General features: G+C 36.5%; 1 pseudogene; it reads right to left on the reverse strand.

The window, feature by feature from the left end:
• Window positions 1-2,217: 2,217 nt before the first annotated feature.
• On the reverse strand, window positions 2,218-21,790 carry LOC120139187 (annotated as a pseudogene).
• Window positions 21,791-22,197: the final 407 nt, after the last annotated feature.

Raw genomic sequence — 22,197 nt, forward strand, 5'->3', positions numbered from 1 at the left:
GAAACATAAAATTCTCTTACCTAATGTATGAAGGAGCACGAAATGAAGCTTGAAGAAGGCCTTATTTTCATGAAATTTCTAGTTAATTTCAAGTTAATTTGTCATTTATTAAGCTTAAATGAATTTAAAATTATTTAATGGCAAATGACAATTTTACCATGAATGAAACTTGATAACTATATCCATACCAAGCCTAACACTTATCATCTTCCCAAATTCAAAGATGAACAAAATATTATACCCTTTACCAGTTTATCTATATAACTTTCCTAAAATTGCAATCTTGCCATTTTCATACAACAATCCAAATTACGCATAGAAATAAATTCTCAAATCCAATGATCTATATTATATTCATCATTTTAAAATGTGAAAATAATATTTATAAACTTAATTTAATATCCTTCAAATTTTCTCAAATTTCTATTCGATTCAATTTACCAAATTTTTACTGAACTTTTAGATTTTCTAACCTTTAACACAAATTTTAGATCAAGAATGTGATTCCCAACGAAACGTCATTATTGGGTGTAAACTGTTCATTTATGGGGTCCAAACACCTACTTTTTAGAAATTACATTTTTGGCTCCTAAACTTTTGAAAATTACCTTTTTGGCCCCTAAACTTTTATAAACTTTATACTTTGACAATAAACTTTCAAAATTTACATTTTGGTCACTAACTAAAATTTGGGGTATTACATTCTTCATCACTATAGAGATAAGTGAAAAATTTAATAGCTTCAATGCGGAGGATTTTGTCATCATAACACCAATCACCATCACTTACATGGAGAGCTTGAACCGGATTAGTTTTGCGATGAAGGAGCATAAGGCTGTGGAAAAACTTAGTGTTACTCGGTTTTTGTTTCAACGAAAACTCTTCCTGGTCAAGCACCTCTTCATGTGGAGTATGAATTCTCAGCTTTGTCTTGGAGATAATCATTCCCATGCTTGTCCAATAAGGTTGATCATTTAGTTGGTGTCAAAGATATTCAGAATTTCATTTATGATGACCTTTTTAATTAAGGATAGTAATCAAGATAGTTATTACATATATTTTGATAGTGAAAATCAAATTTTTGAGATTAACAATGATCGTTCTTTTTTGAGTGAATTAGAAAGTTTTTTAATTTTTTTTGTAGTTATCATAATTCTAATTATATGAATAACGAATCGAAAAGCGATGATCCCCACTATGATTTTAACTTGTATGATACTAACTATAGTTGAAATAATCACACCCATTCCGTGAGTTGTTCCTCGAACTTTTCTCTTCCTGAACAATGTGACCAAAATTTTAAGAGAGTCAGAGATTACTAACCGATAGAATATTACCCATATATTCTATTTAGACTCGTCATACTTTATTTTGGACAATTTCACATTTTCATAAGGTAAAAAATGATGAATCATTGATAAATGAAAGTTGTCATACTTAACATTCAATATATTGATGAAATAGGATAAATGAAGCACGAATCGAGCAATTTTAGTAGTAAAAAATTGTTCTTATTCTAAAAGTATGAACGTTTAATGTCAAATGGTTACGAGTTGTCATGTTAGGGTTTTTAATTTAGTAGTATCTCGCTTCCCTAATAATTAACCTGCGATGGACGGATTTCATGTTAGGGTTTTAAATTTAGTTCTTTATTCCAACTTTTGAATATAATGTCTCTCTTGTTTACGTAAATTCACCGGACCGACAATCAGTACTGCACGAGCAATCAAAATTATATTATATGTATTACTTACAATCAGCTACATGCCTATAACATTATAACATGAATAATATAATATGAATTATTAGTACTTCAATTTTATTATAATTATATATAAAATGATATGATTGATCGTGTTGATTAATATCTCATTAATCTAATTATTAATATTTTGACTTTATATATATTATAAATTAATGCATTTTTACATGTAAAACCCCAAAAAAAAATGAACATGTGAATAAATTATTAAAAATATTATCAGCGAATCACGATCCCAAAATTCATTCCAAACAAACCTACCCCAATAAACCACAAACGATGAAACTAACGAATTACGATCTCATACCCATCCCGTGAATCAAAGCAAACCATGAATTAGGTAACACTGATATAGTGCATTCACTAGATTGAAAATAGTGCAAATTAGTCAATATGTTAACTTTGAACTAATTAGACAATGTGCTACTAAAACTAACACTAAAGCATCAAGGTATGTTAAAAGTTGTTCTTTATATAAACAAAAATGAGTCTAGATGAAAGTTGTAGCAAGATTATCTTTGAATGTGCTCTTGCGAGTATGATCGTTGTTCTTGCCTATAGCGAAAAACTCGAGGTGCATGCCTGCAATCGGTTGTCAAACAAGGAATGCTCGTTTTCTCTAGCTCAGTGTTTGTCGCCACTAAATGTTGAAAGTATATTCCTTCACTAAAAGCATCCCATATAAGTGTTGTTCAAAGCTTCTGATATAGTCCGCTGCCAAATTCAGCTCAACTTGTGGAACTGATGATTCCATCATGATCATTCGGTGGCTTCCATCATCGGGGCGTATGCATTAGTGACCCGGATTGAGAAAATTCAAGATACAGTCCTCTCAAGTCTCGAGCATATCATTTCAACATGAACTATGTAGATCAAAACCTGCAGACCCACAGGTGCTCCTCCATTACAGTTCTAGCTCCACCGATTTTCTCAAACATCCTACCCCAATAATACTTGCAAGGAGTAGCAAGCAATATTGTTTAAATTTCCCCATTACCCGCAGTCAAAAGCTAGCTTAACTCACCATACAGTTCCAATATTGATGCACAGGAATGTTCATTCTTTAAGCACTTGCAATCACCTCATCTAGAAAGTCTGTCTTTATATTTGCCTGTATGCATGAAAAAATTGAATCAAAACCCTAGCAACAGAAAGTCACACGATTTCACAATTTTAAGTGTGCAGGATACCATGAGCCACTGTCAAATAATATGATGATAGTTTAAAGAGGAAACTTCTGGGGGATATCACGATCCATACAACATACGTTGGTGGCTTGTCACCCTTGCGGACTACCAGCTCTTCTTTCCTTCAGTTCGGTCTAAAGTTTCAATAAATCAGTTTAGCAATCAAATATAAGAAAACAAGTGTAAGCTTTGCCCTAACAGATTTCAGAACGTATCACAAGCTATTTTCAGATAACACAGTGGTGAGAGAAAAAATTATTTTGAAAGCAAATTTTAGCTAAGCTTGATTCATGTAGTCATACTTAAGAGGTGGTATCCAACAGATTTGGGGTTCAAATCCCAACATTTTTAACCCTTCCCTTATCACCAGGCTGTTGCTTCCTTAGTACTGAAAAAATCAAAAATGAAAAAACATAAATTATTTTCTTACCAGTTTGAGTTTCAAATCTAAGATTGCCTGATGTCGTTGATATGCAAAAAACTTCAAGGACTGATAACCAAGAAAACAGAAAAGAAATCATGGTTAAGCCTAGAAATACAAACAGATAAATAAAATTTTCTATAATCAGTAAAGTTGCAATTTGTGAGGAAAAATCAAAGAGCTTACTCCAATTCTCTGCAATTCAAAAGACCTTTGTAATGCTTCTCTCTTAGTTAGAAGATTGTCAGTCATTAGCTTTGAAGGGCGTCGATAATTTTTCCCTCGGTAGATGATTATGGCGTGGCCTTCTTTTAGCTTCTCCACTGAAACCAGAATTCCCCCACTCTCTGCTATAAGCAATTTTGCAGTATAGATAACTCGTACGAACGCTCTCTGCATTGTAATCACTTTGACAACTTCTCTGTGCTTCCAATGTTGATGTACTCCTTCAATGACACCATCAAAGACCCCGCGCCTACCTGAACCACATTTAAACAAAAAAAATAAGGATATTTAGATCTGGGCAACGATGCTGAAGGAAAATCAACATAAATGTCTACTATTTTCAAACCAATACATCTGAAAGAAAAAGAAGATCCATCTTTCCCTCACCAAGCACTAAGCAACTAGTTAGCTTCAGTCCCATCTTCCGCAAGCATTCTCTCTCCTCTACAGTAATGGTTTCGAGATCTACGTCCTGCTCAGCAGGTTGCCATGAAGAATTCAACTTTGCTAGCTTTTTAACTGACTTCTCTATCTTTCCATTGAGCTGCAACAAGAAAAGAATTAAGATTATGTCAACAAACTCCAGTCCAGATGATACGATATGATGATAAGCCAGAAAGAACTACATTTGAAAGACGAAAACTAAATAGGAGCTTCAAAGCTCAAGGAGGAAAAAGCCACACACAGACAAGAAATTAGAGAGGGAACTTACAATTGACAGCTTGTGTTCTTGGTTTCTCAGTTCCTTTTCTAAGTTTTCCTTTTGAGCTTCAATTTGAATATCAAGTTCATTATTTTCTTTTTCCAGTTCTCCATATTTGGCCACGAATTCCAGAAATTCTGATAAAGTTCCTACAGTGCTAGTCTTTGCCAAAGGTTCATTAGCTACCTGAAAGGTTTCAGCTACTTTGACTCGAACACCTTCTTCAATAAGGTGGCATCTTCTGAGTGCCATTTCTCTCTCCATTACCAAATTAGCAATGCCTTGAGGAAGGAAGTCCTTCCCCCTGTATAATATTATAAGGAACTTATTCCGAAGTAACAAAACTCCTCCAGTGAGATTCTGCAGAGTTGAACTTTTAGTCAGTAAATTTTAGATATTTAGTTGTTCAAAATCATAAATGAACATGCATGTCATGAAGGAAAGCATATACTTGATTCCAGGCTTGGTAGGCTACCCAGTGATCCTTCAAAAGCCTTAGTTAAAATTGAATTCCTAAATTTACCTACGCAAGGTTTTTTGTAATCAAATCATTATAGTAATGTCATCAAGGCCTCTTATTTCAAGAACTCAGGCATGAAATTAAATAGAAACTTTTCTGCTTTTTTTTTAAAAAAAAAAAATTGGAGGTCTTATTAAAAACTCCATTCGTATTCATCCACATACTAACAAGTATGTTAACGAACATTGGAAGGAAGAAAATAGTACCTCATATTTCATTAAATAAAACACCCAGTACATATGAAAACACGGAATACCCTCATACGGGGATAGACATCATTACAAAAAAACCATAATCACCTAAAACTCTCACCTCCTCAACCACAAAGCCACAGAGACAATCACCCTATACCTAAGATACACCTCTAGCAAAAGAAAAAACAACCCAACACTTAATGACATAACAGAACAGAAAAACAACACCTGCAACCATTAAAACGAAAACAACCGCCTCTGAAGGGAACTCCACAAAAGAACCATCACGATCCAAAGCCACCAAAAATAATTCAGCTCCTAAAGATATCTTCAATGGAACAAAACCACACTTCCTTCCCATCAATCAATCTGTCCTTGCAACTTAATTCAAAACTCCTTTCTTTTGCTTGCATTTCTTCACCACACGATTTCTTCTTAATTTCCCAGGGAAAGGGGACACTTCTGAGGTATCTTCCTGTAATTGTATTGCGTCACCGGATAGACCATTAGAAGGAAAGAGACTCATCATAAGAACATCTCCCGAGGCCCTCGGGCTGACTCCATCAGAAGGGTCAACTGATTTATCAACTAGATGCTCCACGATATTTAAGTGTGAATGATCCAAAGCCTCCATTGAATGAAACCCTGAATCTGAACAAAGGGAAGGAGACAATCCTAACCCAACACCGACAGACCTGCTTTTAATTAGATCATCCTCACCAAATTTGTTACTTGAATTCTCAACACTTTTGGCACTCTTCAGGAGTGAAACCTTTTCTATGTTGGCAATTTCAATTGCAACATCTTCGTCGGTGCAATTTAAACCTGAGGAGAACACTGGCGACCCTGACTGAGATTTATCCGACAAGGCCCCAAGAGAACAAACAAGATCTAATGAATCAACGACTTCCTCAGGGACCCAAGACTTTGGTTTGAAGGAAGACTCAACTTCATGCACCAGGATTTTAAAGAAATTAGCACCGACCTTCAAACCCAACGACTCATCAATTCTCACTTGAGCCTTTGTGAGGATTTTAATTTTTGCATGATCAAAAGACGAAGGAAATTGAGAGCTTTTGTCGATTGCTAATAATTTGCCCCACATAGCTACAATGTTCTTGAAAGTACCCCAATTCCAAGTGTTAAAAGGAATCCCTTCGCAAACTACCCGCACTCGACGACACTCCACCACCAGACTCTCAGACCAAGCTGCAACTCTGGAAAACCACTCTGCAAAAGTCTCTGATTGTTCATTCTTCACACTTCTCAAGAATCTCAACGTAGTGTAGTCTTCAAATATCATTAGAACTACATTCCTAGCAGCTCTCATTGACGAGAAACCAGCGAGTCCATTGTCTTGCATCTGGCTAGTAAAATTGCCAATTTTGATAAAGTTCTTGCACCACCCAATTAGAAAGTTTCCCAACACTTGAAGTTTAGCTTCGTCAACAACTCTTTCTACTGCATAGAGATTATTCCTTGTAACAACTTCCATCTCAAACTTTCGGTGGACAACTGGGGAAGACTTTCTCCAAAAAGACTGTTTAGGGTTGTATTTAGCCAAAGAGACTCTAATTTTGTTGTCGTCAATGCGAGAATCATTCATCTTTGAGATCGCTTTCCTGACTTCTCCAATTGTTACAAAGCGAATGAACCCGAAACGAACCCCTTTGAATTTCTTTTGGTTGGAATGAAGGCATCAATAACCTGATCGTGGGTGCAAAATAAAGATCCAAACCTCTTCCAATAGATCTTCTCAGGTAAGTTTTCAATGTATAACGTATAGCAGCCAACAGGGATTCAAAAAACGGTCAAGTAACGGTATAACGACTGTTATATCGCGGTATCGGAGGCCACCGTTATCGATATCAGCCGAAATCACGGTGTGAAACGGAATCACACCCATAACGGCCGAAATTTAACGGGTAACGGTTGATCGCGGCTATAACGGACCGTTTTTCCCGTTAATCCCCGTTACAACATCAGAAATCACCAACAACACAATTACTTCAAAAAACATGGCAATTCAGTTTCCTTTACAGCAAAAGTAAAAAAAAGTAAAAATGAAAGAATATATTCACTGTAAAACCTGTAAAAATCAAATTACTTTACATCAAAATTGAAAAAAAAGTAATCACAAAATCACAATTATTGAATCGGTACAAAATATAAAAACAAAAAGCAACAGGAAAAGGAACCCCAAATTGAAATCTGAATTTTTTTGCTTGTAACTTCAAAAATCCTCTCAAATTTCACTGCCCCAAACTCAAAATCAAAGAAAAATCAGAAGGGAAAAAAAGCTTTCACTTTGAAGAGAATCTCACAATTTCAAGTAAGTAAAATACCTGATTGTTAAGTTCTTCATTCTTGCTTCTTGTAACATGCAACAACCAACATAGGTATGAAAAAAATTTGACAGAAAATCTTCACAAATCCATCAATTTTTGTAGTTTTGTGGATATTTTTTGTAGAAATAACAAGAAAAATTTAAGAAAGGTAACAAAGAAAAGAAAAGGGATGCATTTGAAAAAAAAGACATTTTTGCTGCTTTTGGCTTCTGCGTTCTGCCACGTTAGAACTTAGAAGAAGAAGATAGGTTTTTTATGTTTTATCTTTACCCGTTAGGGATTTAAAGATTTTTTAATGTTTTATTTCTTATTATTATTTTTTTACTTTTAATTTTTAGGCTTTTTGGGTTTTAAGTGTGGGCCCAAAAGAACCATATAAATTTAAATGGAGTATCTGGGTTATTCTTATGTTATGGCCTTATGAATTTACCCCATATAATTAAATAGATTAAGCTATTTAATTAGTTATTATTATGGCCTTATGAATTTTTTAAAACAAATGTTGAATTTTAATTTTATATACTTCAATTATTTTTATTATTTATTAGTTTATGTAATAAACTTATTTTTTCACTGTTAATAATGTTTATTATTTTTTGTATTATATTATTGATAATAGAAGTGATGAATTGCTTATGTTTCTAAATTCTAATTTTTTTGGCTTTATGTTTCTTGTATATAAATAAAAATAAAGCATGCCACCACGTGAAGAGTTTTCGACGAAAGGATGAGAAGGTGCACCGAGTAATGATATAGGTTGGCACTTTGGTACTCCAGTTCCAAATTCGAGAGGAAGCACTTCATGTAAACTATGTGGTAAAGTTGTAAAAGGAGGAATAACACGATTTAAAGAACACATTGCTCATAAAACTGGAAATGTTGCACCATGCCCTAATGTTACTGGTATGTGATATTTTTATTATATTTTTTTAAAATTTATTGATATAGATTATATATAATTGATAACAATACAAAATTGACATTATTTTTATTTTATTAACAGTGTCATTAGAGAAAGTATGATGAATTTATTAAAAGAAGGCAACAAAAAAAAATAGACAAAGAGGAGAACAGAAGAATTCTAGTCCCAGTTAAGAGAAGAGGGGATGAAAATGAAGGATTCATTGATGAGATTGATGCAATTAGGCAAGCAACTCGAGAAAGTATCAAATCACAACATGAGTGGCATAGAAGAGAAGAATTCAGACGAAGTACTGGTGGTTGGAGTAATATTTATGAAGAAGGGTGACCTTCCCATGGATCAGTTGGAGGATATCATCGAGAAAGAACAAGTAAATCCATCCCGAGTGAGTCTGAGTTTACCTTACGAGGAGCTACACCTGAATTGGTTAGAAGTACAAGCTCAAAACAACCAAAGGTCAGTGGTTCTTTTTAAAGACTTTACGCAAGAAGATGGGTGAAACGGTATCTAAATTTTTAATATATGAACGACTTCCTTTTCAATTAGCAAGTTCTCCATGGTTATATAATTTAATTCAAGTGTCAATAGAAGTTGGACAAGGTGTAAAGTTGCCAACACCTTATGAGGTTTCAGATGTGTATTTGGAGTCAGAATTTGAATGAGTTCGTGATTGGGTAAATGGAATAAAGACTCATTGGAAAGATTTCGGTGCAACTCTAATGTGTGATGGTTGGATCAACAATTTAAACCAAATGCACATCATTAATTTCCTTGTTTATTGCAGTAAAGGAATTGTTTTCTGGAAATCCATGGATGTCTCAAGTGTTCGTAGCAGAGATGTTGAGTTCTACTACAACTTGTTAGATTCAGTTGTAGAAGAAATTGGAGAAAGCTACATTGTCCAAATAGTGACTGATAATGAGGCAACAATGAAAGCCGCTGGAAAAAAAATAATGTTAAAAAGAAAGCATCTATATTGGACCTCATATGCAGCTCATTGTTCAGATTTATGCCTTGAAGATATTGGAAAAATGCCTAGTGTAGCAAAAATGTTAGAAGAGGCTAAGAAAGTGACTTGTTTCATATACAATCACATTTGGACTGTTGATCTAATGAAGAAGTATACACAAGGGAAGCAAATACTTCGACCCGCTCTTACTCGATTTGCAACTCATTTCATCCAGCTTGAAGAGATAACAAGACAAAAGCAAGGTCTGAGAGAAATGTTTAATTCAAAGGTCAGTATTTTATAATTAGTTATATAATTACTTAAATATAACAATCTTTAATGATTTATTATTTGTAAATACTTTAAATTATATAAATTTATTTTTTTATGAATATACAGGAATTTAAAGAATCAAAATGAGGACAACAAAAGACGGGGCCAACTTATGAAGCCAAGAAGATTATTTTGGGAAAAGATTTTTGGAAAAAAGCAAATGACCTCATAAAAGTTTACGAGCCCTTAGTGAAAGTACTGAGACTTGTGGATAGTGATGAAAAACCAACAATGGGCTTTATTTATGAAGCTGTTGATAGATCAAACCGGCGATTCAACAAAATTGTCGATATTTCACCGAGTATGAAAAGATTATTGACAATAGGTGGAATTTTATGCATTCTGACTTGTATTCAGCTGCTAAGATAAAATGATTCATATAATTAAAAATTATTTTTATATTTTATTATAGATGAAATTTTATTACTTTAAGCTCTAAATTATTATTTAATGATATTCTCATAAATTATGCTTAGGTTATTTTCTCAATCCTCAATTTCAATTTCGGGTGGAGCATTCTGATAATGTATTGATAGAAACATTAGAAGATACAAGATCAGTAATTAAAATATTAGAACCTTCTCTTTACAAGCAAATCAGAATGGTTAATCAGGTTAGATTCAAATATTATTATTTGTAACTTAATTACATAATTTGAAAATAATTTTTTCTTCATTTTTACTTTATCTTTTATTTATGCAGTTGTTGCTATTTCGAGATAAACATGAGACATTTGGTACTCCACAAGCACAGAGAGCTTGGAGGCAAATGAACCCAGGTAAATAGTTAACTAAATTATTTAATTTATATTATTTAGTTATATTGTACATTTTTAATTTATTTTGAAATTTAAACATTATTTTGCAGCCGAGTGGTGGATAATATATGGCACATGTGTTCCTGAGTTACAAAGATTAGCATTTAAAATGCTTAGTCAAACAACTACTGCATCAAATTGCGAACGAAATTGGAGCACATTTAGCTTCATTCACACCAAGGCAAGAAATAGGTTGAAGTATAAAAGACTTGAGAAATTAGTGTTCACCTACTACAATATGAGGCTCCAGATTAGACATCAGAAAAGAACGAGCATCGATGATATAAACACTAGTTTTAATCTTATCAACCTTGATCATATCTTTGAAGATGTTGATCCATTATCAGAATGGCTTCAAGAGAAAGAGAATCCATTTTTTTTTTATAGAAGATTAGGCCTCATTAAAAACCCCCTTTTTCAACCTCCATGTTATAAAAGTAACACGAAGGACAAGGAAAGGAGGAAAAGAGTGCCTAGAATTTATTAGATGAAACCATAGAACAACAAAGGCAGACCCTAAACATCTGCAAACACCACCAGAAATTACATAAAACTTAAACACAACAGCTAAACATAGGAAATAAAATTTTCTACTCCTCAATACAAGCAAGCAGAAACCATTCCATCACCCTATCCCATCCTTAGCTAATTTGTCAGCTTCCCAATTTGCAGCCCTTAAAATATGCTTGATAATAATATCCTTCCCTACCATAAGAGAGACTATCTCCTTCACCAATACTTGAAACATAGGAGTGCATAAACCCAGATTCTTGATCAACTTTAGGGCAGTGCTTGAATCTGATTCAAGAATAAACCTCCGATTATCAACAAAACTTAAATCTTCCAGAAGACATAACCCCCTCTTAATCGCCAATAATTCTGCCAAGATAGGAGGACCACCCCCAACTCTTTCTGAAAACCATTGAAGCAACACACCTTTACTGTCCCGAATCAAACCATCAATACCTCCCTTATCCCAACCCTTAACCATCGCTCCATCAACATTTAGCTTTAAGAACCCATCCGGAGGAGGAACTCAGCAAATTGGTTTAGAGTTGCCATTTCCTTGTCTACCCACCAAATCCGCAAGTTTTAAATCTCCCACAAGAGAGTCTAAAGGTAAATTCATATCCTTGAACTTTGCAACAAACCAGGAAGCTATTCTAAAACGGACAATAAAGAACAATCTCACCACATCCAGCTTAACTTTCTGAAAAATAACCTCGTTTCTGCATTTCCACACTGACCACATCAACGCCCTTGGAATAAATTTCCATATCAAAGAATTCAGAAGTAAATCATCCCACAAATTGAAAAAGTCCATGATATTCTTTGGAATCACAAAGGACAAATTCCAAATATTCAATAATCTGGCCCACAGACCCCATACTACCTCGCAATGCAAAAATAGATGCTTAACTGATTCCATTTCGCTACCACACAAAGAGCATAAAGGATCATCAATCCCTACCACACCTCGCTTCAGTAATTCCTCCTTCACTGCCACTCTCTGGTGAGCAACTTGCCAGACAAATGTCTCCACCCGTGGAGGAGCAATCCCTGCCCAAATATGTCTCTCCCAGGTCTCCATCTTCTGCTGAATATCATCTTGATCAAGGAAAATGTTGATACAAGATTTAGCTGAAAAACAGCCCTCACCATTCCCTGACCAAATCCAACAGTCTTCCTCACATGGCGATATTGAGATATTGTTCAACATAGAAATCAATTGCAACAGCTGTTCAACCTCCCAGTCCGCCAAATTTCGCCTCATTTGAATGTTCCACACTCAACCAACGCCATTATTCACCCTGAACTCCATCACCTTACCCGATTTATTACTCGAAAGAACATAGAGTCTAGGAAACTGTATTTTCAAATGTACTTCACCCAACCATACATCGTTCCAGAACTGCACATAATTCCCCTTCCCTGTCTTCAAACGCATATTCCTCCTAATGCAATCCCCAAAACCATCATCGAAAAAGAAATTTTTAACCACACCTCTCCAAATCCATGATGCACGGCCTGGCCACGAATCCATCATTATGCATTTCGGATCCATGTCATAAACACCACATACCACCCTCTTCCACCAAGACTCTTTCTCTGATGCAAACTTCCAAACCCACTTCCCCAATAATGCTCTGTTCAAGAGTAATAAATTCGGGACCCCTAGACCCCCCAATCTTTTTGGTTTACTAACCGAACTCCAATTTAACCAGTGGATATTTTTTTTATCCGCTGCACCCCCCACAAAAATGAAGCCATGATAGAATTTAGTTTCTTTAGCACAGAAACTGGAATCTTGAAAATGGAAAGAAAATACACAAGGAGCGAGCACAACACTGACTTAACCAACACCACCCTTCCTGCAAGCGACAGGGAATTAGACATCCAACAGCTCAACTTAGCATGAAATCTCTCCACTATTGGCTCCCACATGGCAGCCGAATTTCTCTTATAGCCCAAGGGTAAACCTAGATACTCTGATGGGAAACTTCCTACCGAACAACCAATATCATTCGCCCAAGTAGCTAACACACCATCCTCAACATTGATACCAAAAATTCTGCTCTTAACTTGATTAATCTTCAACCCCACCAGTAACTCATATATTAATAACACTCTTCTAACATTCCTCAAATCACGAATAGAGCCTTTACTGAAAATTATAAGGTCATCCGCAAATTGCAAATGCGAAAGCTTAAATGCCCTATCATGAACACCTACATCGAAACCTGAAAACAGTCCTATGTCAACTGCTTTAGTAAGCAACAAATGCAGTAGCTCACCAGCCATATTGAACAGCAAAGGCGATAACGAACAACTCTGTCTCAATCCCCTCGCTGTGTGAAATTTCTCTGTAGCTGACCCGTTTACTAGAACCGAAATGGATGCTGAAGACATACATTGATACATCCATGACCTCCACTTGTCACCAAACCCCATTTTGCTCATAATTTTCATCAAAATGTCTCAATCAACCGAATCATAGGCTCTCTTGAAATCCACTTTGAAGACTACTCCCTTCAACCCTTTCTTCCTCCAAAAGTCAATGCATTCATTTGCAATAAACGAGCAATCCAATATGTTCCTTCCCGAAATGAAAGCAAATTGAGACGGACTCATTATATCGTTAATGCACAAACTCAATCTTCTAGCTAAAACCTTTGATAAAATTTTATATAACCCTCCGACTAGGCTAATTTGCCTAAAATCTTCCAACCCCTCCGGATTGGCCTTCTTAGGAATGAGAGAAATAAAGGAATGATTTACCTCCGAGTCCCACTCCTTCCCCACATAGAACTCTTTAAAAAGCAACATCACATCGTCCTTCATAATGGTCCAGAATTTCTTGAAGAAGCCTAAATTTAGACAGTCCGGACCTATAGCTTTATTACTATCCGAATGAACGATAACATCCCATACTTCCTCTTCCGAAAATGGCTTCTCCAATGCTAGACACTGCCCTTCCGATAGTCTAAGAAAATCCAGATTTAAATCCTCAACCTTCAAAGTATTCCTTTGATTAAACAACCCCTTGAAGAACTTCACCACAGAAGCTTTGATAACACGGGGATCTACCGTGACTACATTGTCAACCTTAAGAGATTTGATACAATTTATCCTCCCTCTTACTGCCGCACTATGATGGAAAAAACTAGTGTTCTTATCTCCCTCCAATCTCCACTTTATTCTAGACTTTTGCATCCAAATCGATTCTTCTTTTTTTTGTAGCTCCCATAATTCTCTCTTTGATTCGACAATAGATTGCATAGACACCATGGGAAGTCCTTTTTGCAAGTCCATTTCCATATCATGAATACCTCTCTCCAACGTTCTGATTTTTCCTGGCAGCTGAAGATAATCCCTCCTCGACCACCTCTTTGCCACATCCTTCACCCGATTAAGAACTTTGGATATGGACATCGGGTTCGCCCCTTTGCAGTATTTAAATAACTCTGTTTTCATCATCTCATTAAACCTCTCTTCCTCCAACACATAATTAAACAACCGAAACGGTTTCGGCCTCCAATTACATTCCTTATTCTCCAACAAAATGATATTGTGATCAGAGACAGACCTTGGAAGCAAGGTTTGGCTTAATTTTGGAAAAGACGAAAAATATGAATGATCAACCAAAAACCGATCCAACCTCTCAAAAGTTGGAACTTCCCTATTGTTACACCACGTAAAACGACCTCCAAATAACGACAAATCAATCAAATTCGCCTGACTAACAAAATCTCTGAAACTGTTCATAGATACCAGATTCACTGCTCCTCCATCTCTCTTCCTGAGTCAATACTGCATTGAAATCTCCTCCTAAACACACTGGGCAATCTAGCTGTTCCAGAAAGGATGATAACTCCCTAAAAAACTGCTCCTTGTCTGCATCAACACTCGGACCATAGACATTAATAAAACAACAAATTCCTGGATCTCCTTCTTTTAACCCTTTTAATGCCACAAATCTGTTGTGGGTGACTTCTTCCTTCAGCATAAAATCCTTTTGATTCCACAAAGTAATTAAACCACCAGCAGAACCCACAGCAGGAACTACTGCTGCACCAGTGAGTATTTTACCCCTCATTTTCCTTACTAACAAAGGACTTACAACTTCCAGTTTAGATTCTTGTAAAAATAAAATTGTAGACTTTTTCTCCTCAACAAACCTCCTAATTGCTCGAGCTTTCACCCTTCTACCCAAACCCCTAACATTCCAACACATTATGGACCACTCTACCATCAAAGTCATACCATAACCTTAAATCCCTGTTCCTACTACCAACCATCAATCATCTCTCTCCTTTACCATAGGGCCTACTTTAGTTAAGAAATCTATCTCCCCTTCTTTAAATTTAACCCCCAATAATTTAGAGACATTCCAACATTCCAAAGCTTCTGTCCTCCCCTGGTTATTCTTATCTGAAACATAATCCGACCCCTTACCATTGCAACTTTTAACTTCCCACCTCCTAGCATACACATTCTTATAAAAACCTCTTTCAGCTTTACTAACTGAAGCACTCCTCCCAATAGGGCACCTATGGGCCAATGAAACAGACCCATTCTGCATACCAGAATCATCTTGTATACCATTTGCAAAATCTGCAGACTTAACCCCCTTTCGATTTGGTCTTGAACTTCTCTGCCCAGGCCCAAACACTTTTCTCCTCCCCATGCTGGAAAGCCCATCGTCTTTGACCACTTTATCTTGTCCCGAGGTAACATCTCCCAAGCTCTGCACCCTTTTTCTTCCTGCAGGAAAAACCCCTGACACTTGCTGTTTACTATGAACCTCACCTAGTACTGTCCCCTCAGAACAAAAGTCATCTCCTAGGATATTATTGACTTCTACCTTTTCATTCAAATTACCATCGGTAAGCGTGACACCTCCATTTGTAGCATTCCTAACCCATGCTTCAACACTGTTTTGAGTGTCTGTCAATATTTTGAAATTCAACTGCTCCTGCAGACCCTCCCGGTCATCCCCTTGATTCCCTTCCGACGAGGTCTCCTCCCATGGATCAATTGTTCCCTCCGCAGAACCCTCTTCATCCACTCCTTCTATCACAGGAAAGAAATCCTCACTGCCTTCCACTTTAATCTTAATAATAAAAGGCCTTCTATAAGTGTCAATGGTGACCTGAGACGGGATATCAAACGGGCTCTCAACCCTTAACAACATATGAGCCACCCTACAATCCAGTTTTTGAGCTGTATGCTCCTGGATATTCACTAATTTACCCCATCTCGATGCCAAACTTGTAAAGAAAGAACCTGTCCAGCAATTTAACGGTACACCTATCATGGAAACTGCACAATAAGGTAATGGGACACACTTCTCTTCCATAACAGGCTCCAGCCTTTCAAACCAAAAGGACAAAGCCTCCCACTTGATTCCCACCGCTGCATCTTTCTCCTCCACTGACCGGAAGACTATCAAACAAGCATTTTTTGCATAGCCCCACCTTACCACCTTGACATTGATTCCCTCACTCCTTAAAGCCCTCTGAACAAACTCAACTTCAAAAATCGCTTTACAAATACCTGTTAAAGACGATCTCAACCATATTCTTTCCTCCATAGGAATAAAGACTTCCAAAGGCTTCTTCACCTCCCTCTTATCTCCAGATCTGATTACATGCTGACCCTCAACATTTCTTACTCCCACTACCGTCTCCTTATATGTTCTGCCATCACGAAACTTGTTCAACAGCTCCTTCTTCCCAACATCAACATCTTGACATATTGGACTTTTCCTTTTGGCAACCTCCACACATGCATCTCCAGGCCCCGCTACACTATTGCACTTAAGGTTCCCTGGAAACCTGCTCTTCTGATATTTTGCAGTTGAAACCACTATTCTCCTCCCATCTACCATGACATTGTTCATCTTACTCATTGCATTAAGCAAATCCTCCTTGCTTGCAAAGTGCACAAAGGCAAACGTTTTATCTTTATAGTTAGGTCTCCTATTAACGAAAGGAATGAACACCTTAACCACCTTGCCATGAAGACTAAAACGATCCCATAAAACACTTCTATGCACTCTTCTACTAAGATTGTCTATGAATGCTACCCACGATCCTCCACCAGGCACTGTTCTACCTCTGCCAGGAGAACCATTGCCTCTCGGCTCCACACACTCTCTCTCACTAACTTAGATGGTGAAATTGCCGGTGTGTTGCCTGTGGATACCTCAGATGATGAAACGAATGTTGATGAATCTCAACAACAAAATTTGGCTCATTCAAGTTCTAGTGCAACACCAAGTCAAAGTGGTGATGGACTTGATGGTGGTGGTTTAAGTCCAATTGATGAAGATGATGATGATAATGGCGGTGGTGGTAGAGATGAAATTAGGTCTTCTAGTCGATATGGAAGAGAATATGGGGTTGGTACCACTAGTGGACATTTCCGTGATAGATCGGAATTTGGTGGAAATATATCTCCGAAAGCTAGAAGAGATAGAAGTGAACCTAAAGCTCTATCAAAAGGAAAGTGCAAGAAGCATACTTCTGTAGGCTCTTCATCTAGTAGAAGATCAAGTTCTAGTAACCTTGGGCAGGGAGATTCATCTACTAGCACACAAGATTTTTATCCACCAGAACAATTTCCATATTTCCAACCTTCACATGGTTATCCACAACCATATGGTTATTATCCATCATTTTCTAATTATGGTGTGCCATATCAACCTCAAATGTATCATCTGCCACCAATGTATCAACCACCTCCACCTCTCATGTATCCTCCTCAGATATATCCTCCACATCAATTATATGAAAATCAAGGTGAAAATGTTACTTTTTTTTGGATATGTTTTTGGACAAAGGCCACGAGAATCAAGTCAAGAAGGCTCTCAAAATGAAGGTGAAGGATCTGAACTTCCTCGTCATTCCACTAATTGGTGAAAATTAAATTCTTCCTCTACCACTTGAAAGGTATGTTTTTTTAAATAATTGGAGGCTTTGGTCGATGGAATTCGATGAAACTCAATTGAGAAAATATATGTGAAAGTTGCTTTTGCTGCTAGGTTTTTTATTGTGACCCTGATGATAGCTCAAGATAGTGGCGACATTTTCAAAGGCTTTGAGTCTTCCTAGTTTTGCAGTGCTAGTGATGCAATACTGCCTGATTTTGGTCTAAAAACCTGCCAATGCGTATCATGTACTTTTATCATGAGGGAAAATGATTTAATACTTGTGTAATTTTACCACAACAGAGCTTCTATGTATATATTCTGTTACAATCTATTGTTTTTTACTTCCTTGCAGTGCTTGTTCCTTGCTGGTATCAATGAGAATGGGAATGATTTCTCATGCTTCACGTAGTGTTGATGCTATTATACTTGTACTGTTATATTTTTGTTTGTGCATTTTCCTGCTCTCTTTGTGGATGTGTGATGATTTGAATTTATGTATTAATGATATGAATTTGTTTGAGATGTTGATTGCCATGTATTCTATTACAGTTTGCAGTCCATTAAATCATCAAATGGAAAAAAAAGTAAAGGCTTTAAGTTTTGAATATTGTTCTTAGTGTGCTTACTGATAATATGTCTATAAGTGTTAGAAAATAATCTAAAAATCATTAAAAGTGATTTTCTATAATTATAATTATAATTACTATATTTTATAAGTTGTGCGAATTTCAAAAAAATTCACGTCCGCGATACCCGCAGTGATCGCGATAGCATCCATTATGTCCGCGACCGCGATAAACGCAACGCGACCGCCGCAATTTGAATCCCTGGAAGCCAATTCTGTACCCATTACTGATTTTTGGGTGGCCTTCCTTCCACCAATAATTAAAACCTATTCTCCCACTTCTTACTACTGCACCAGACTTGTCACCACAACACCCATCTTCCATTGAGACACACCCACGTTAGATAAGACAAACAGACGCCACCAGCAGGCTACAAAGAGGAGCCGAGAAAAGAAAAAAAAGCACATGCAACGAAAAATTCTTGGGTCTTCGACTGGGACGTCGTGAACCATGAAATAAAAGTGCGCTGTGGGACTATTACCTAGACATGCACCAGCTATAAATTATGGGTCTTGGACGGGGACGACGAGAAACACCAAAACTTGCCGAGAAGGTGAAAAGTCGCGGCCTACAACTTGGGATCAACGCCAATTTGGAGTTTTTCTCGCAAAGAAAGGACCAGAATCGAAAACACGGTGAAGAGACAAAACTCTCTGTGAATTTTGGGTTCGAACGGTGGCCGGAAAGAGGTGGCGGACGGCGGAGAGGAATGTCGGAGGATAACGAAGGCGAATGGCAGAAGACGTTGAGGAGCGTCGAAGGGAGGACGAATGACTGACACCTGATTCTTATGAGGAGCTAGAAGGTCGCCTGGATTCAAGAGAGAACTTTTGAAATTTATCATGAGTTACTGAGATCAAGAGTTCGATGTTGGGCTAACAAAGTGGTCCATTTGTACTGTCCATTCCCTTAATTCAGACACTTATGCAAGCATGAATGCATGATACAATTTAGATATGGAATATACGAAGCTTGTTGAAAAAGAAAGGAAAAAAAATCTGCTCGTGATTATAAACAGAGCAAGCTTCAGTGCATCACGATAATTATAGATCGAAAGAATTACACACTTACCTTGAGCTCATTAGCCATTTGCTCACTGTCAATATTCTGAATCCCCCACTTTATTGCAATCTTTGCTATGAAACATTTTTCCCATAATTTCAAGATAGCATTAGCCAAACCTTGAAGGTTCCTATTCCTCCCTGTGGCAAGAAGAGGAAACCAGAATGAAAAATTCTGAAAATTGCATACACTAGTGAAACACAGTCACAGAGCACAGTCCAGTGCACCTTTTGTTATACAAGATTTAAACCATCAAAGTCCTTGAGTTAATACTCATGTCTAATGCAGATTTCCCCTCAAAATAATTTCTACTAACAAGCACATATTTCTCCAGACTATTTCCCCGTGGTAATTTCTTAAAATGGGTAAGGAAACTACATGTATATATGTTATATATATGCCTAGAGCACAGAAGGAATGCCCCGACAAATGCACGTGTGAGTTCAGCCAATAAGTTTGCAAAAGATAAGGTGGTACCAAGAGCAAAATGGAAAGGTAAGGGGTGAGAAAGCTTCCTCAAATATGTCAACTCTTCATCTGTCAATTTGGGTCTCGTGTTTGGAGGAGAAAACCTGGTTGGAGGCCTAAATCCAGGAAACACTTCTGGAAGCAAGTCAGCGTCAACCGGTAATGGCTTTCGCATCCACCAGTCAATAAAGCGAGGTCCTAAACCATCCAATAATCTATCAGTTTCCCTCTCATACAACGATCCAATCACTGGTTGGCTATTCTCATCTCCTTTCATAAAGATGCCTATAGACTTAGAATCTTTTTCTTCGTCTTCTCTATACAAACTTCTCCCCCAAGTACTTATCTTTGATTTTTCCGGAAACGTACTAATATTACTGCCTGATGCAACATGAGTGACTGTTGATGAAGATACTTTTTCACCACCAGCACAATCCGAATACTCTGTTATAGAAAATTTAGAAGTCAGCCCATGGTTCTGCCCTCTATAAACAACAAGAACATCTTTCTTGCTCCATACAACCAAGCCTCCGGTCTTCATCTGTCACGTAAAGATTTAACAGTCAGAAACTTTGGCAATGTTAAATCCAAAATGTTGATTTATCTATGTTTGAGGCCTAACAAACACTAACCATAAATTAATATTTATTATCATTAATAATAACATCAAAATCAATAATATTTGCATATGAACAGAGGAAAAGTTTCTTCAAAATACCCTTTCATATGAGAATACTCTACCATCACTTGTTCCAAATATTAAATTTATCAAATTGAATTCTATAACTTAAGACTAAGAGGGTCAAATATGAGAGTTCTTAACAAATTATATTCTAAAATCATTTGCCTAGAGAAATTTATTCTTAAACAGTTATTTTACTGGAGTTGTTCTGATTTTAGTTCTAGTTTAATTTGGTTCTAAACATAAGTCAACTCGTTATAAATGATATGATCAACAATAAACAACCTTGAAACCTCTAAATAAAACCAAGGGCTATCAACAAAATGCAAAAGAAGTGAACAGAAAAGAAACCTCCACGATTTCTCTAGCTCTATCCATATTTCTACACAAAGGAACACTAAATTTCAGCATAGCAAGTTCATTGTCCCTCCAAGCCGATCTTATCTCATCAATGACAGCCTGAGTTACACCAGCTTTCATCACCTTAACCCATTTCCTCATCCTCATTGCCTTTTTTCTCAATCTATCAAGCAAACCCTTATCAAGACTAATCTCAGCCATAGTCAAACTTTCTCCTTTTTCATCCTCCTGAACACAAGTTCCTCTTCTTCTCTCTTCCAAGGCATTTTCCCATCAATTTTTTTGACATCCCCATCACTTCCAATCTCCTCCAACCAATTTCCAATCTCGAATTCTTCGGATTCCCCAATCTGGGATTCCTCCAAAACTTCAATTCCTTGCAGCTTTTCAACGTTTCTAATGATCTTTTTAATCACTTTCTTCCCTCTCATCCCACTTTCCTTACCGAATAATGCTTTCTCAGGCGCCTCGGAATTTCGGTTTGAGCTCCTTCTAGTGGTGGGTTTTGAAGCATTTAACACTTCATCGGGTTGAAGAAGGAGAGGACCCTTCATCCATGGAGCTGTAGGCATCTTAAGGAGGCCATCATTATTGTTGTTTTTGGAGACTGAGAATTTGGAATTTTTGTTGAAAGTGTGATTTCCTTTCTGGGTTGTGGAAGGGTTTTGGTTTGAGTTGAAGGAAGAAGGGGAAGGAATGGGAGAATTTAAGACGGTGGCGTACATGAGTGGTGGAGAGTGATTGAAGAACAAGTTAGAAGAACTGGGCAGCTCACTGCTTTGGTTCAGGTTTTATAGCTTTAGATTTTTTAAAATAATAATAATAACAAATTTTAAAAGTATTTTTTAATTTTTCTTATTTCTAAAATTTTTTTTTTTTAATATACACACACTTGTAACTATGGGTCCGATGGGGTGGCAGTTCATGTTTTCTGGTCTTGATAAGGCAAACAATATACATACCTTATTCCAATTTAGAATTTTTAACTATTAAGATTATTTAATAAATTTAAAAATACTCTTTTTATTTATTTGTCTTTTAACAAAAGAAATTTTTATTAATGACAATAAAAGCAATACGCAAACACGATCTAAAATATAGGGAAATCTATTTGATTGTCATTAAATTATTAGACATCTTCTATTTTGATCTCTAAACTGAAAATCTTATAAATGTGCCATCA

This window comes from Hibiscus syriacus, unplaced genomic scaffold, assembly GCF_006381635.1.
Source record: "Hibiscus syriacus cultivar Baekdansim isolate YM2019G1 unplaced genomic scaffold, ASM638163v2 tig00110730_pilon, whole genome shotgun sequence".
In the NCBI taxonomy this organism is placed as follows: Eukaryota; Viridiplantae; Streptophyta; class Magnoliopsida; order Malvales; family Malvaceae; genus Hibiscus; species Hibiscus syriacus.